At 52.2% G+C, this 15155-nt stretch overlaps 1 protein-coding gene across 5 annotated transcripts in view; it reads left to right on the top strand.

The window, feature by feature from the left end:
- Window positions 1-6960: 6960 nt before the first annotated feature.
- Window positions 6961-15155, top strand: part of KIAA0513 (KIAA0513 ortholog) — a 59355-nt gene continuing 51160 nt past the window's right edge. For 2 of the 5 annotated variants that reach the window (XM_045987007.1, XM_045987002.1), the window contains exon 1: window positions 6961-7096. The gene's annotated coding sequence lies outside the window, so the exon portion shown is untranslated. Of the gene's footprint in view, window positions 7180-7434; window positions 7524-7727; window positions 8050-15155 lie in introns of those variants that run through there. The other 3 variants (XM_045987003.1, XM_045987006.1, XM_045987004.1) reach the window with 3 other exon arrangements.

Below are 15155 nucleotides of genomic sequence, written 5' to 3'. Positions count from 1 at the left end.
AAGATGATACGTGCGGTTGGTTCAGAGATAAATCCAAAAGGCAGACATATATCTAGGCAGTCAAGAATGCTAAAATGAATTTGCTTAATAGATGCAGAGCTGGCTTCTACAGTGGCGGGGCGGGGGGGGGGGGGGTCAACTGAACTTTCACCAGACAAAACTGACTTTATGTCTGAGATCTGTGGACAAGCACTGCAACCTGTAAAGTTATAAATAGCTTAAAGAAAAGAGAAGACCCCTGGGAACAGATAACCCCAAAGGGTGTGCCAGACCTTCTGGCTGTTCACTGAAGACACCCAGTAGTCATTTTGACCCATTTCAAAGTCTTTCCCAAAAAATGAAGCGTGGAGGGATCCTTACCCCCATGATTCTTCTTAGAGTCCCCATACTTGTTTTTGTTGCCTGTGTCCCTTAATCCTGGTGTCACTTGTCCACTGTAACTTTGAAAGTGCTCCCCTTGCTATAGGAAATGGCACAGTAAAATCATTCATTAAAATATTTAAGACGGACAGCAAAGGTGGACGCAAACAATGCTACTGTTATCAAGGGTTTCATCTCTTCACAGAGGTGTATGTTTTTTCAAAAGACCTTCTGCAAGTCATTTCCCCTTTCCAAGCCTCAGCTTTTGTTTTTGTTACTTTTTTTTTTTAATCTCCAAAATATGAGATTAGATTTGATTTCTAAGGCTTGTTCCTGTTTTAAGACTGTGGTTCAAGACTGAGTTTTTTGGTTTTTGGTTTTTTACCTCTCCCTGATTTCACTGAGGTCCTGGGAGCAGAAACCCTACTATTTCCCATCCCCTTTGCAGGGATGGGAAACATCCCATGTCCAGGGTTGGTTCTGTTTATCCTTCATCCCGCTCACCACTCAGCCCTTTCAAAGCAGAAACTCGATCCAAACATGTGAAAAGATGCTCGGGCTCATTCAGAGTAAAAGGGATGAATGCAAATTTGAAGAACAGGGAGATACCATTTTTCACTGAGTAGATTGGCAAAGCTGGAAGTTTGGTAACACTCTGTGTTGGCACACAGACTCAGCTGATGCAATTGTAAACGTGTTCCTCTCTCTGCAGAGCGAGCTAGCAGTATGGACCACAGAATACGTAAGCGTACGTGCCCTTTGACCCAACAACCCGCCTTAGGAATTTATCCTCCAGATAAGCTTACGCACGTGCACGAAGCTGTTTGTGCTTGCGGGCGTATGGTAGCATGGCGTAGAAGCCAAACACTGGCAGCACACTGTAGGCCTGTGAGGTTGTGCGTACAAACGGGAATGCTGCGATGTACAATTTAAAAAAAAAAAAAAAGTGAGGCTGATTTTCATGAATTCAGATGTCTGGTCTTCAAGGCATATCAGGTCTGTTGTGTCTAGCTGTGTGCCTTCTTGTGTAAGAAAGCAGAATGGGGAGATGTATATGTTTCTTTTCTTTTCTTTTGAGATGTATATGTTTCTATGCACATAGAATATCCCTGCACAGAGATACAAGAAATGGGTTTGTAATTTGTTAATTTTGTATTTATTTTTAAATACATAAAATATGACGAAACGAGACTGCCACAATGGGCAAGACACTCAAACTGGCATTTCACAGAAGAGACTCTCCAGAGCATGAAAAAGCGCTCATTTTCATTAGTCACCAGGGAAACGCAAACTTAAGCCACAAAGAACCCACCAGAACAGCTAAAATGACAAAGCACCGAGCATTGGCAAGCATTGGGAGTAACTAGAACGTCCGTACACCGCTGGAGGCGATGTCATTATTAAACCACGGGGGACGGCTGTTAGGACCATCTGCTGAAACTGAGCGTACACAAACCTGGGTTTACCAAAAGACACGTGCCGGAATGTTCCCCAAGCACTGTCCACAGTCGCTCCAAACTGGAAGCATCCTAAACATCCGGGACCACCAGGAGGAATAGATCGTGTACATCCATACAACCAACTGTCCCACAGCAGCAGAAATCAGCTTCTCAGATACATGCTGGGTTAAAAGAAGCAAGACATAGTATGTGATTCCGTTACTAAAAGGTTCAAAATGGGGGGAAAACTGATGTTTGCTGTAGGAAGAGAAAGCACGGCAGCGGTGACTGGGGGTAATAATATTCCGCGACTTGATCTGGGTGCTCGTTGTATGGGTGCCCACTCGGGGTCAGTTCATTCGCCTCTGGACACTTGGGATTTGTGTGCTCGATTTCAAGCACACAGCGGGAGAGGAGAGAGAGGGACGCTTCTAATGGTTGTACAGTGGACGATCAGAGGTTTCTTCTGGAAGGGTGTTGGGGTGGTTCCTCATTTTTTACCACGGCTTTGTGGTGTTGAATGCAATGGCCAGAATGGGGAAGCGAGAAGGCCGACTCTTCCCAGCCCATGGTGTTGGACAAAGCCCAGGGAGTCTGAGGAACCCAGAGTGGTACGATGTGTCCTAATTCCTCTGCACAGGGCCACCTCGCCTCTAGCTGTGGATAGAGCCTGCTGGGACCCCGTGCCTGTACTTGGTGGGGCAGGCATTGGCTAGTGGACGTTGCGTGGAGCACTTCCTGCGGGCTGTGTTGCTCGTGTTCACTGGTGCTTCCCCAGCTCCTGTCAACCAAAAACCTGCACTGAATGAGGGAGTGAACACACTATGGGTGGCCCCTTTCGGAGGTGAAGAGACAGGCTCAATGCGGTTAAGCAGTGTGCTCAAGGTCACACAGCTAGGAGGGGAGAGCCAGGATTCGGACACAGACCTGTCCTCTTTGCTGCTGTCACACCCCTAAACTCACCTCATCCTCACCGCCCTGCGAAGCTGCTGTGATCCCTTGCAGGGCTAAGGAAACTGCGGCTCAGAGTGAAGTGACTGCCCCACGGAAGCAGAAAGCCCAGCTAGCTTGCAGACCTCTTTCTGTCGGCCTGCGAAGAGCCTACTCCTTATACTGTGCCAGACTCCTCCTCCAAGGAGCCAGAGGCCAGGCTGTATACCGATGAGGCTCTACACCAGGCCCTGATGGCTTGCTTGCTCCTGCCGCCAAAGGCCCCATCACCTAGTCTCCTGGGAGCAAGGCCCTGCCCACATGTGCTCATCATCTTCCTGTCCTCTCCTCCCCAGATCCATTTCTTAAACTCATGTGGGTTTATTCAACAAGCGTTTAATGATCTGCTCTGCACTTGGCCCCTTGCTAGGTGTTGCAGACACCTGCCTCTTACGGAGCACAGAGACTAAGCGAACCGGTAAATAAGTGCCCAAGTAGAAACAGGGGTGTTCCTATAAAGGAAAAGGACATCGCGTGGTAGAAGGGTATACCTGGGCATCTGGCCTGGCTGGGGTCACACAGGTGAAGGACACATGGGTAAGCAAAGGCATGCAGGGGATGGAGGTGGAAGGTTCCAGGCAAAAGGGTAGGTGGGAAGGCCTTGCAGAAGAAAGCAGCATGGATTGCGGGAAGTTCTGTAAGGGGCCAGTGTGTGGAGGGTGAGGAAGGAGTGAGGAGACCGAGCTGGAGAGCTTGGAAGGGCCAGACCGTGCATGGCCCGAACAACCGGAAGGATTCTAGCCACATCTGAGGGGCAGTAGGAAGCCACTGGAGGATTTGGACCCGTGTGTGGTTTCTGAAGGTGACTTCAGCTGCTTTGCAGAGAAGAACCGGAGAAGGTCAAGGACAGACGCAAGGAAATGTCAAGCGATCTCTGTCGACAAGAGTCCTCGGATTAAGACCACTCAGCATCCTGCAGTCAGCCTGGCATTATCGTTACTGCATGCTAAGCCGTTGGGTGGAAGTTCATTGGAAAAAGAGGATATTTAAGTAGTCTAAAAGTATCTTTCCCCCAGATGACTAGTCATTGAGAAAGGGGAAAAGATACTGTTACAGTAGAAAAATAGGTCAGCATCTCAACCGGGGGCCAACAGCATCGGCAACAATGAGACAGAGGGATATTTGCGCCTCCTGATCTGATGCCCTGAGGACACACATCCGTGCCGTTGCTGCCCACACTCTGCCACCTGACACTGAGGGGCAGACAGAGAACCCTACGCTGAGAGACATCCAACAAAACCAGCCTGTGCCCTAAATACGCCAGTGCCTAGAAGGGCTCGGAAGAACCAGGAACTATCGAAGGGGTCTGCCTTTGTAGATTGAAGAAGACCCCTCCCCCAGCCAAGGGATTCTGGAAGCTCCTCAGAAACTGGAAAGACAAGGAGGCCCTCCTCCCCCAGGGCCTCCAGAAGGAACACAGCCTGCTGATACGTCGATTTAGAGGCAGGTCACTTAGAACTTGAACTTCAGTGCTGTAAAAGAGTAAATCTATGTTACTTGAAGCCACATTTGTGGCACTGTGTTACAGAGCGGGAGGGGGAAATAGGCACGGGGGGCAACCAGCAGCCCAAGAGTTGCCTGGTTGATCTCGTAGCATTCATTTTCGGAGCCATCCTCTAGTCAAGGAATTTTTGAGTATGGATTCAGCCATCCAATAAATTTCCTATTTCTCCCACCCTGTCTTCATGTCCTCTATACAATACCACGAGGTACCTCAGCACACGCTTTGTCCTGGTTACCTGTGGCATTCCCCTACCTGCCCAGAATCTATCTTTTCAGTTCCCTGTGGCGACGCCCCCATCCCCACGCTCTTCGCCCAAGGAGTCGGGTGGGGCTGAGCCTCACTCCTGTCCACTTATCCCAACAACCTGGCCTAAGAGATGGGCTCGAGGGGATGAGCGCATGACCAGTGCTGGTCCATTGAGATCAAATCCTAGGACTTTGGCTGGAACTGTTGAAGGACAGAGTCCTGCTTCCCCCCCAGGCTCTCTAAGTTGAAAGGACCGGTGCCATCGCTCCTGGGGACTACCTTATAAAAAAGCCACTGATCCTAGAGGGAAGCCAGGTCAGAGGGAGGCGGTCAAGTAGGGGAGAACTGAGTTCGGAGACATCATTGGTACCCCTGGATCCCACTGGGCCAACCCCAGAATTTAGAATTTAGGTGAGTTATGTAAGCCTTTTATTCCTTTTTTTTTTTTTTTTTTTTTTTTTGGAAAAGCCAGGGTGAACTGAGTTCTGTCACTCTTAACTGAAAGAATCCTGGTAGATGCACCTCCCAGGCCCAAATACACTATTTCTATCTTGTTTCCTGACTTAGCAGCCTGTACATTTCACAACAGAAATATGGTCAACCTCGCGATGACCTGGTCTTTGTCATCAGTGCTTCCTCTTCCGAGGGATCACAGTTATTTTGTGAGTAATCTGTCCTCTTTCCCACGCCCTATGTCCAGTTTGCTGGCCTGTGGTTTGCAGAACTCTGCTCCCCACCCTTTTTTAAATGGCCATGTATCTGCCTCTCTCCAACCTGCTGGCAAAGTCAGAAGACCTTTTCTGAGGCATGGCGAGGCAGGGTTCATACGAATCTCTTGAGAAATGATACGTTGCCCAAATGGAATCTGGCCTTCCATGAGCTCACATTTTCCAGTTTTCCCGAAGAGTGGTTATACCAGAGTCAGGTCGGTGCTGCTTGGATCCTTGCCTCATGCTGTGTTCACTCACCACACTAGGTGAGGGTTTGTCCAACCACAGATGCAATCCTGTTCCCACAAGGTCCACTAGATGGGCTTGTATTTTGCTGGAGGCACCAACGGCAATGCCCACCTATTTGTAGTGTCCACTTAAGGGAATGAAGGCTACCTTGCACTCCTTCCCTTCCTGAGTTCCTACTAAACTTGAAATACTTCTCATACGTGATGGCCACACCGAGCTGGTCAGGCAAATCTGGAATGGACCGGAAGCAGCTATGACACCAAAGGCCCCATAATTCTTGTGGGCAAAGCTCCCAGCTTTCTCCTTCATGTCGTTTTCTCAAACTTTGCCAACCATCTGCTGGGACTAGCAGGTGCACTTGGGGCACAGCAAACATGTTTGGTCATCAGTCCGTGGGGCCTTTTTTCCTAAAAGTGGCAGAACTCCAGATCCTCCCGTGTAACTCCTAGGACTTCAGAGAACCTGCAGTTTTCTGCATAGAAATTCTGCACCGACATTCCCCCCTATTTCAGAGAGCACGACGTTTATTGGGACCGGGCTTTATCATTTCATACAAGCAACCACCAGAAGGAGCCCTAGAGCTCTGTAATGCAGGCTGGAAGCCGGGGGAGAAGGTCAGCCCACTGTCTGGGATCATAGTCTCTATCTTGCTGGTGCTGGACCCCAGTATGACGTACCCCCCAAATTACTGGGAGTGGGCATCAGTTCATGTTTCTATACGTCCTTCCTCTAGAACTGAGAAAAGCTTCCACAGGAGACACTTTTTTTTTAACCTTTTCTCTTAATTTTAGAGGTGTGGGGGAACCAGGAACCAAATGGCCTGAAAGTTGTTTGCCGCATCTGCTGAAAAGATGCAGACTGGCCTAGAAATTTCGGGGCAAGCGAGGTGGGATCTATCAGCTTTTCAAGATGCCCCTCTTCAAAAACTAAATCAGGCCTCCGCGTGCCCTTCGGCACCTGCTTCCTGGCCCGGCTCACTCGGAAAGCGTGTTCGTTAAGGTCAAGACTTCACCCTACCCCTGGAACTGGAGGGCAGGAAACGGCAAACCGCACCCTTGTCCTAAAGGTGGAGACACTCGGGGCCCGCACGCAGCCAGAACCGGTCTCACTCCCGGCTCCCGGCCGGGGCTCCCCCAGCCCTCCGGACCCAAATCCCCAAATCCCTCTCTCCTGTGCTCGCAGAACGGCCCGTCCCACCCAGCTGCCCCCGGGGAACCCTCGTTCCACGACTTTCCGCAACAGCGATCCGCCGGAGCCGTCCGAGCGCGCTCCCGGGGGGCGCGGGGCCGATTTTCCGCCCAGGGACAGCCCCGGTACCGAGAGATCCGGGATGGGTGCGGGACCGTGACTGCCCCGCCCGCGAGCAGCCGCCCCGTCACGTGACCCGCGCTCCGGCCGCCCGCGCGGGGAGGGGGCGGGGCCACCCTCGCGCCTGCGCAGTCGGCGCCGGGGGGGGCGGGCACGGCCGCCTGACTGACAGCTTGCGCGGCTGGCGGCTCGGAAGGACCCGGCTCTCAGGCCCGCGCAGTGGCCGCAGCGCGGAGCCCGAAGGCAGCCGCTCGCTCCCCGCTCGGACCCGCCGGCCGGTGCCCGCCGCGGTGAGAGAGGCTCCCGCCGGCGCCCGGGAGGGGGAACACGCGTCCCTTGTCCGGGCGGCGCGGGGCTCCCCGAGGGCCGGCGGGTGAGGGGCCGCGGGATGACGCGGGGTCGCGCGCGGGGGTCGGGGCCTCGGGGGCTTTTGCAGGGTCGGCGCGAGCTGGGGGTGAGGAGGAGGAAGGGGAGCCGGGAGCCCGCGGTCGGGGGGCGGTGCCGTACCTGGGGATGGACAGGGGTCCCCACCCCCCGGTGGCACCGGTGGCGTCAGGTGGCTTTGGGGTGGAGTCAGCTCCTCGGTGTCGGGGAGCAAGAACCCCAGACTCCGGCAGCGCAAGCTGCGGAGGGTGCCTGGAGCCAGGGTGGGAAGGACGTTGGCCAAGTCGTGCTGTGTGTTGCGCGCAAGTTCGCCGCCTCTCTGCGCCTGGGCGGGTGCGGGAGCGGGTGCGGGAGCGGGTGCCGGTGCGGGAGCGGGTGCGCGTGCGGGAGCGGGTGCCGGTGCGGGAGCGGGTGCGCGTGCGGGAGCGGGAGCGGGTGCGGGGACGGGGGCTCCGGCCCGGGTGCGGGAGCGGGTGCGGGTGCGGGTGCGGGAGCGGGAGCGGGTGCGGGGGCTCCGGCCCGGGTGCCGCCGCGCGGGCGCTGCCTGAGCCTGCCGGGGCCCCCAGCCCTCCGGAGGGCCCGTACACAGTCGAGGCTTGCAGAGGGCACGGCAGCGCGGCCGCCAGGTTGGCAGCTGCGGAACGGCTGGCTCGGGAAGGCCTGAACCCGTGGTCCCGGGGGCTGGGAGCCTCTTCCCGCCGGCGCCCGGCTTGCCCTTCCCGGGGTTGTACCTTGACTGGTTTCAGAGGACGGCTTTGCGGTCGGCACTAGCCTTGGCCTGCTCGTCTGATCTGTGGTCGAGTGTGGGGCGGGGGTGCCGGCCTGCGGACCGAGCAGGAACTTGGCTGGGAGCTGGCAGGTGAGGCGCCTGGAGGGGAGGTTGTGGCCGGGTGAGTCAGCGGTGGAGGCGCGCGGACAGCTGTCAGGGACCCGGCTGCTCTCGAGGGGCTGCCGCCCAGACCGCTGCCACCTAACGCTAATGTTTCAGAGCCATTTCAGGAGAGGGACCCCCTCCCGGAACCAAACCAGGGCAGCCAAGACACGGAACAGGGAATTAAGGAAAGAGAAAAAGAATGATTTTGACTGGTTACACATGAACGCTCTCCTTGGTCTTTTACACCTTCCCCTTTGGAAGTTTCTGTGTTCTCTTTGTTCAGGGTCTCTCCCGTCCTCTGTCACTCGTTTTTTGTTTTTAAGATTTTATTGATTTATTTGACAGAGGGACACAGAGAGAGAGGGAACATAGCAGGGGGAGTGGGAGAAGCCAGCTTCCCGTGGAGCAGGGAGCTGGATCCGGGGCTCAGTCCCCCAGCCCCGGGATCATGACCCCAGCGGATGGCAGACCCTTACTGACTGAGCCACCCAGGCACCCCGTCACTTGTTTTTATGTCCATTTGTTCAGAAATAGGACTGCTTATGCATTTGAAGCTCGGGGCGAAAGGCTTTTGAGACCAGCTCACAATGAAAAAGTTGACTCATGAGATTTTCTTTTTCTGTAAAAGAAATGAAACCACTGGGGACTCACACATAGGCACTTCCAGTGATTACAGATTATCTCTAGCCTCTTGTATGGTTTTGGGATACATTCCAATGGTTGTTTTTGGTCTTGGTGTTTTTGGTAGCATGTGTCTCTCCTATGGCATGTGTCAGCGTGAAGATGGTTTCTGTTATTGGAAAATGTAACAACTAAAGGCAGTAAAAAGCTACTACTGGGTGATGTGAATGAATCACAAACCTTAAATAATTTGCTACAGAATTCCAGAGAATGGACAATAGTGATTCTCTTTGCATGACAATTAACTTTGGTTCTTCAGAGGTAAATTGCCTTTTGGTGACCCCCAGAGATGACATCTTTTAGGACAATCCCCAGAAAGGAGTCATACTATATGCCCTCCGCCACTGCTTCCTCCCTCAAAAAAAGAAAATAATCAGGTTAAAAGAAACATCAAAAGCAATCGGGAAAATTTCTCTTTTTTTTAAAGTCATGAAAATTCAACCAGCGGCAGGAAAAATACACAAAGGGAGGAGTAAAATCCTGTCTCTCATAACAGCCCCTCACTTTTACATGGCAGAGTACTTTAGGAAGGGCTCGTGCACAAAATCTCAATTGAGCTTCACCATAAACTTGGGAGTGATAGGTGGTGTTACCAGATGTCACAGATGAGAGAACGGAGGCCAAGTGAGTGCCCAGAGTCACTTAGGTCCTAGCAGCAAAGCAAAATGATAAGCCTCTCCTTCTGGGGTTAACCAGATGCAGTAGTCTGCCATCAGCCTGTGGAACGGGTGGGGGAAGGACAGGACAGTTTACGGTGCCTCTGAGGACGCGGGGGCTTCCCCAGCATCCAAGGGCTGAACATCTCTCTCTGCCACCACTGGCCTCTTCACTAAGTCAGCTCAGCTCCCCAGAGCTCCTGCACCATCGGTTCCCCCACCGCAGCCCCGGAGCGTCTGCATCTACTCAGATTTGTTTATGCGTCTTTGAGAAATCTAGTAGGAAGTGGCTTGCAAGGAGCCGCTTGCCCAATTGCTCCGTGTTTCCAAATAGTCTAGGTGTCTTCAGCGGTGACGGTGATGCAAGAGAACAAAGCAATTCTAGGGAAATGTCCCTTAGAGTTTTCCTTGTACTCCACCCGGAAGAAGAGTGTGGTGGTTGTGAAACGAGGGGAGCTGACCCAGTAGTTTTATTTATTGGATACAGTATTCAATACGTGGCATTGTTTGGGTTATGGTGACACCTTTTTTTTTTTTTTTAGAAAACAGGGCACAGCTGTTCTTGTTAGAGAAGAACATGCTTTAATCCCACTTTCTAGATCTGAGCATCTAGATCTGGAAAAGGACTTCAGAAGGAGGTTATCTGAGATATGCCTCAATGGGCAGTGGTAGAAATCAGAATTAAAAGCCAAGACGATGCCTGGGTGGCTCAGTCAATTAAGCAGCTGCCTTCAGCTCAGGTCATGATCCCAGGGTCCTGGGATCGAATCCCGCGTTGGGCTCCTTGCTCCACAGGGAGCCTGCTTCCCCCCCCCTCTCTGCCTCTGCCTACCACTCTGCTTGCTTGTGCTCTCTCTCTCTGACAAATAAATAAATAATATTTAAAAAAAAAGAAAGCCAAGACAATCTTAGGGCACAACAATAGATGTATAGTCCCTAATGAGAAAGACGACAGTTCCAATCTATGACTCCATGCTTAGGGTATTGTGCTCTTTTCTGGCCATCACATTTAAAAAGGACATGAAAAAAAATCAAGAATAGTCATTGGAGATTGCTGTGGTGATGAGTGAATTAGAGCTGGCAAGCCTGAGAATCTGGGGGGGCAGAGCATGGTCACAGGGGTTCAGGGCTGTCATTAATAAACTTGTATAGTGGCCCAAGAACCAAAGGACGCAAGTTATAGTTAGAAAGATTTTTTAGTTTAGTTTTCTTTCTTTCTTCCTTCCTTCCTTCCTTTCTTTTTTTAAAGATTTTACTTATTCATTTGAGAGAGAGAGAGAGCAAGTGAGCGCAAAAGCAGAGAGAGGGGTGGAGGGAGAGGCAGACTCCCCGCTGAGCAGGGAGCCTGACTAGGGCTCTGTCCCAGAACCCTAGGGTCACGACCCAAGACCAAGGCAGGTGCTTTACCCACTGAGCCACCCAGGCACCCCAGGAAGGTTTTAGTTTTAAGAACTGTATCATGCCAGGGTAATCTTATAAAAACCGTGGGTGGAAGCAAACCTCTCCCCGGTGGTTTCCCAGTGCTCTGGGGATTGAGTTCATTTCTCATTGTGTTCTACTTCGGGTGCCAGGTGAGTGCTAGCTGACGTTTCTTGTTTCTCTAGCTTCGCAAGTCAGCACTCTCTTACTCACAAAAATCTCATCTTCCTTGTGCCTTGAGCATATCCGGTTCACTGTGCCTCAGGGCCTTTGCACTGGCGATTCCTTTCACCAGAATTTCCATTGGCTGGCTCCCTGTCATTCAAGGGACTGCTCTAATATCACATCCTTAGACCTTCCCTGACAACTAAAACAGTTTCCTCCTGGTCTCTGCCCTATGTACTTTATTCTATTAGAGTGTTTAATTTCCTTCATAACAATATCAGAAATGGTCTTCTTTGAGAAAGCTTTGTCTGCTGCCCATTTACCAGTGTATCAGCAGTGCCCCAGAGAGCACCTGGCATATAGTACATGCTCATTAAATATTTGTTGAATGAATGATTTTAATAACAGACTTTTTCAAAGATAGGAGGGATTGCTGCCTCGGTAGATACCAAGTCAGTTTTCTTGTACTGGGGACAGCCAGACGTAGGCTGCCTAGCCAGTCATTAGGCAAGACAGTTCAAGCAACTAGACAGAGAGGAAAACTGGATAACTTACTGTACTACTTTCCTGAGGCTTCTGTAACAAAGTAGTACAACCAGGTGGCTTAAGACAACATCTGTTTTTCTCCCACAGTTTTAGAGACCAGGAGTCCAAGTCAAGGTGCCAGCAGGGTTGGTTCCTTCTTGGGGATCCAGACGGAGGATTGGTTCCTGCCTCTCTCCCGCCCCTGGTGGTTTTCCAGCAGTCCTCGTATTCCTTGGCTTGTAGCCTGCATCACTCTGGCCTGTACCTCTGTGGTCACATGGCCTTCCTCTCCCTGTGTGTGCATGCGTGCGTGCGCGTGTGTGTGTTTGTGTGTGTGTGTGTGTGTTTCTTTAATTCACATAAGGATGCCATCAAGTTGGTCATATTCCATCATGACTTTATCTTAACGTAACTAATTACATCTGCGAAGTCCCTGTTTCCAAATAAGGTCACCGTCACAGATTCTGGGGGTTAGGACTTCCACATATCTTTTTAGGGGACACAGTTCAATGCGTAACAACGTCTAACTTCAAGACCCAGTAACATTGTCAAGGGCAAGACTGGCAGGAGGTACTGGGTTCTCTTTAGGGAGGATGACGTGGATTTCGGTATTTTTACGTGAAGCGTTGTGCTCTTGACAACTTGGCAAGGTAAGTGGTGATCTGCATGTGTCAGAGTGAGGAGGCCAAGGGTCAAGCAATTGAGTGGCTTGCCCAAGGTCAGGAGGACAAAATGAGTCTCCTGCATGGGATGGCCAGGGCCATGGCCTCCCGCCTGCTAGCAGACGGGTCTTTCTAGTGGTGCAAGCCCAGGGTAGGCTGCAGGGATTGTCTGCTGGCTGTGTATGAGCCCTGGAGGGATGATTTCCTTCCTTGGCGGTTTGCTTTCTCCTGTCTGTGTAGTGGAGGCCTCACTCCTTGACGTCCCACAATGAAGGAAACGGTGCAGCTGAGCCTGACGTGCCCAGCAGTGGGCCTCACGAGGCCAGATCTGGGCGCTAGAACATTCGGAGACGTTGTGTCTCCCCTTGTTGGGCTTTCCCAGTGATTCAGAAGGGCTTTTCCATAAGGTTTTTTTTTTTTAAAGATTTTATTTATTTATTTAACACAGAGAGATCACTAGCAGATAGAGAGGCAGGCACAGAGAGAGAGAAGGAAGCAGGCTCCCCGCTGAGCAGAGAGCCCGATGCGGAACCGGATCCCAGGACCCCGAGATCATGACCCGAGCCGAAGGCAGCGGCTTAACCCACTGAGTCACCCAGGCGCCCTTTCCATAAGGTTTTAAGAGTTCTGCGTTTCAGTGTCTCAAGTTATGACCCGGAAAAAGTATTGCTGACGTTCCGAGAATGAGCCCTCCAGGAATTCATGGGGAAACTCTTTGCATCTGGGGCCGGAGGAGGGCGTGCGAACAGGGCAGCGTGCCAGCGAGATGTCCGAAAGGACTTGCACCTTTGCCCTTGAGACCCTCATTTCTGACTCTGCCTCGCCTTATTAAGGGAGTTAGAGGATCCCTTCCTTATTTAACTAGAGAGGTTTGGGACACGGTAATAGCTGCAGATGGCCCAGAATTCAGACGATGAGAAGACAACGCCTGGGGAAGAGCAGTTCCCGCCTCTGCCTTCCCCGCCCCCTCCCGCTTCCCCGCCCCTTCCCCGGGGGCACCCATCACACCAGATTGTCTTTGTCTCCTCCCGGGTCTGCCGTCCCCTCTCCTGTCCTGAGTGCCGCCCCCTCTCACCCCCCCACCTCAAGGGCAGGGCTTACATCCCCGCTTTCCGTTCTTCCTTCCTGCTGTGTTTTCCGAACCCCTTCTGTGGGGACATGAAGGGGCGATGCGTTCCCACGTGTTAGGCGCTGATGACATTAGTCTGCCAGGAGGCCGACGTTTGGAGGGAAGGTGCTCAGAAGCAAGGAGTCTGTGATGTAAAATGTGGGGCTCTGAGGCCGGAGGGTGGGGAACGTGCTCGGATTCCTGGGGTGGTTCTCGGGGTCCAGGTCCTGTAACGTCAGGGTTAGCCCCAATAGGAGGCAAGCGCAGAGCCTTCTGGGGGAGAAAGGTGGGAGGGGCAGGGAGGGGCAGTTGTGCTCCTGGGGGGCGGGGGGTGTTGCTGCGACAGGTCATGCGGATGGGCTTCGCTCTGCCCTGCCTAGCAGGGTGCTGGGCGCTCTCGGGGGTCGTCACACTAAGCCCTCCAGGAACACTCCGGGGAGCTGCTGGTGCCATCCGCACTTCACAGATGAGGAATCTGCCCGCTGTCCACGGGCAGCTCGTCTTTCTGTCCCAGGGTCTGGTCCAGGTCCCACTCTGGTCTGGGGCGGTTCTCGTCTTTCCTTGTTTCACGTAGCGTGTAGTGGTCCCCGTGTAAAACAGTACCGTCGTAGCTCTCGAAGCGCGACCCACGTGCGGCCTGTGGGTGAGGTTGGTGGTGTTCCGTAGAGCAAGAACGTTACGGAAGAAGAACCTGCTTTCGTCCTCAGGGGTTTTCTGGGCTCGTTCCAGAAACGTTCTCTTGCCTCTCACAATCCAAGACGCATGACTGAGATTTGTTCCACCGTAGGAATCATCTCCAGCAGATGCTGAGGGACATGGTAAATTCGGAGGGGGAAGAAACAGGAGAGACAAGGGGATTTTGTTTTTCAGTTAATTACTGAATCCACTTAGGAAAACACCATATTCCTCAGTGACGTCCTTTCCTAAGCCAGGTGTGTGTTCTGAGGCATTTTCCTGGGCTTTGCATCGCAGCCAGGCATGACTCAGAGCAAATGACTCACCAGTGGCAAAAGTGACCAGTGAGCTAGGGGAGAAGGAGACTAGCAACAGCAGAGCAAACAGCAGATGGAAAATACCAGAGCAGATGAGCTCAGAGGGCCGCTGTTTGCCGACACCCCTGAGTTAGGGGACTTGGTGGGGGGATCCCAGGAGGCTGAGATGCAAAAATAGAGCCCAATTAAAAGGAGTGAAAGCCTCACGAGAGAAGAAAACCAAGTTCTGAGTTCATAGTAAAGTAGGAGGACTGAAGTAAATGCATTAAGTGAGACGAAAACAGTGACAACCCTAGAAATGCCCAGTCTGAAACTCGGTGCGGTGTACCAGGAAGTAGGAAACCAGTTAACAAAGGTTCAGCGTCTGACTCTTGGTTTCGGCTCAGGTTGTGCTCTCTGGGTTGTGGGATCAGCCCCGCATTGGGCTCGGCGCCCAGCAGCGAGTCTGCTTAAGATGCTCTGTCTTGGGGCGCCTGGGTGGCTCAGTGGGTTAAAACCTCTGCCTTCGGCGCAGGTCATGATCCCAGGGTCCTGGGATCGAGTCCCACATCGGGCTCTCTGCTCGGCAGGGAGCCTGCTTCCCTCTCACTCTCTCTGCCTGCCTCTCTGCCTACTTGTGATCTCTCTCTGTCAAATAAATACATAAAATCTTAAAAAAAAAAAAAAAAAAGATGCGCTGTCTTCCTCTCCTTCCCTCCTCCTCACGCTCTTTCTCTTTCTCTTAAAAACAGAAAAACTCAAACTTCACTTACCTGCTCTTGGGGCACAAAGAGGTGTTATATATAATCAAAATTTTAATGTAAGTTGAATTAACCAGACTTAAATATCCTGTGGGAAATATGTAGCATCTCTGAACTCGTTCCCTCGCCTCCTGTTCTGTTCT

The sequence above is a fragment of the Meles meles genome, chromosome 19 (genome assembly GCF_922984935.1).
Source record: "Meles meles chromosome 19, mMelMel3.1 paternal haplotype, whole genome shotgun sequence".
Classification (NCBI taxonomy): Eukaryota; Metazoa; Chordata; class Mammalia; order Carnivora; family Mustelidae; genus Meles; species Meles meles.
This window is presented reverse-complemented; position numbering and strand designations above follow the sequence as displayed.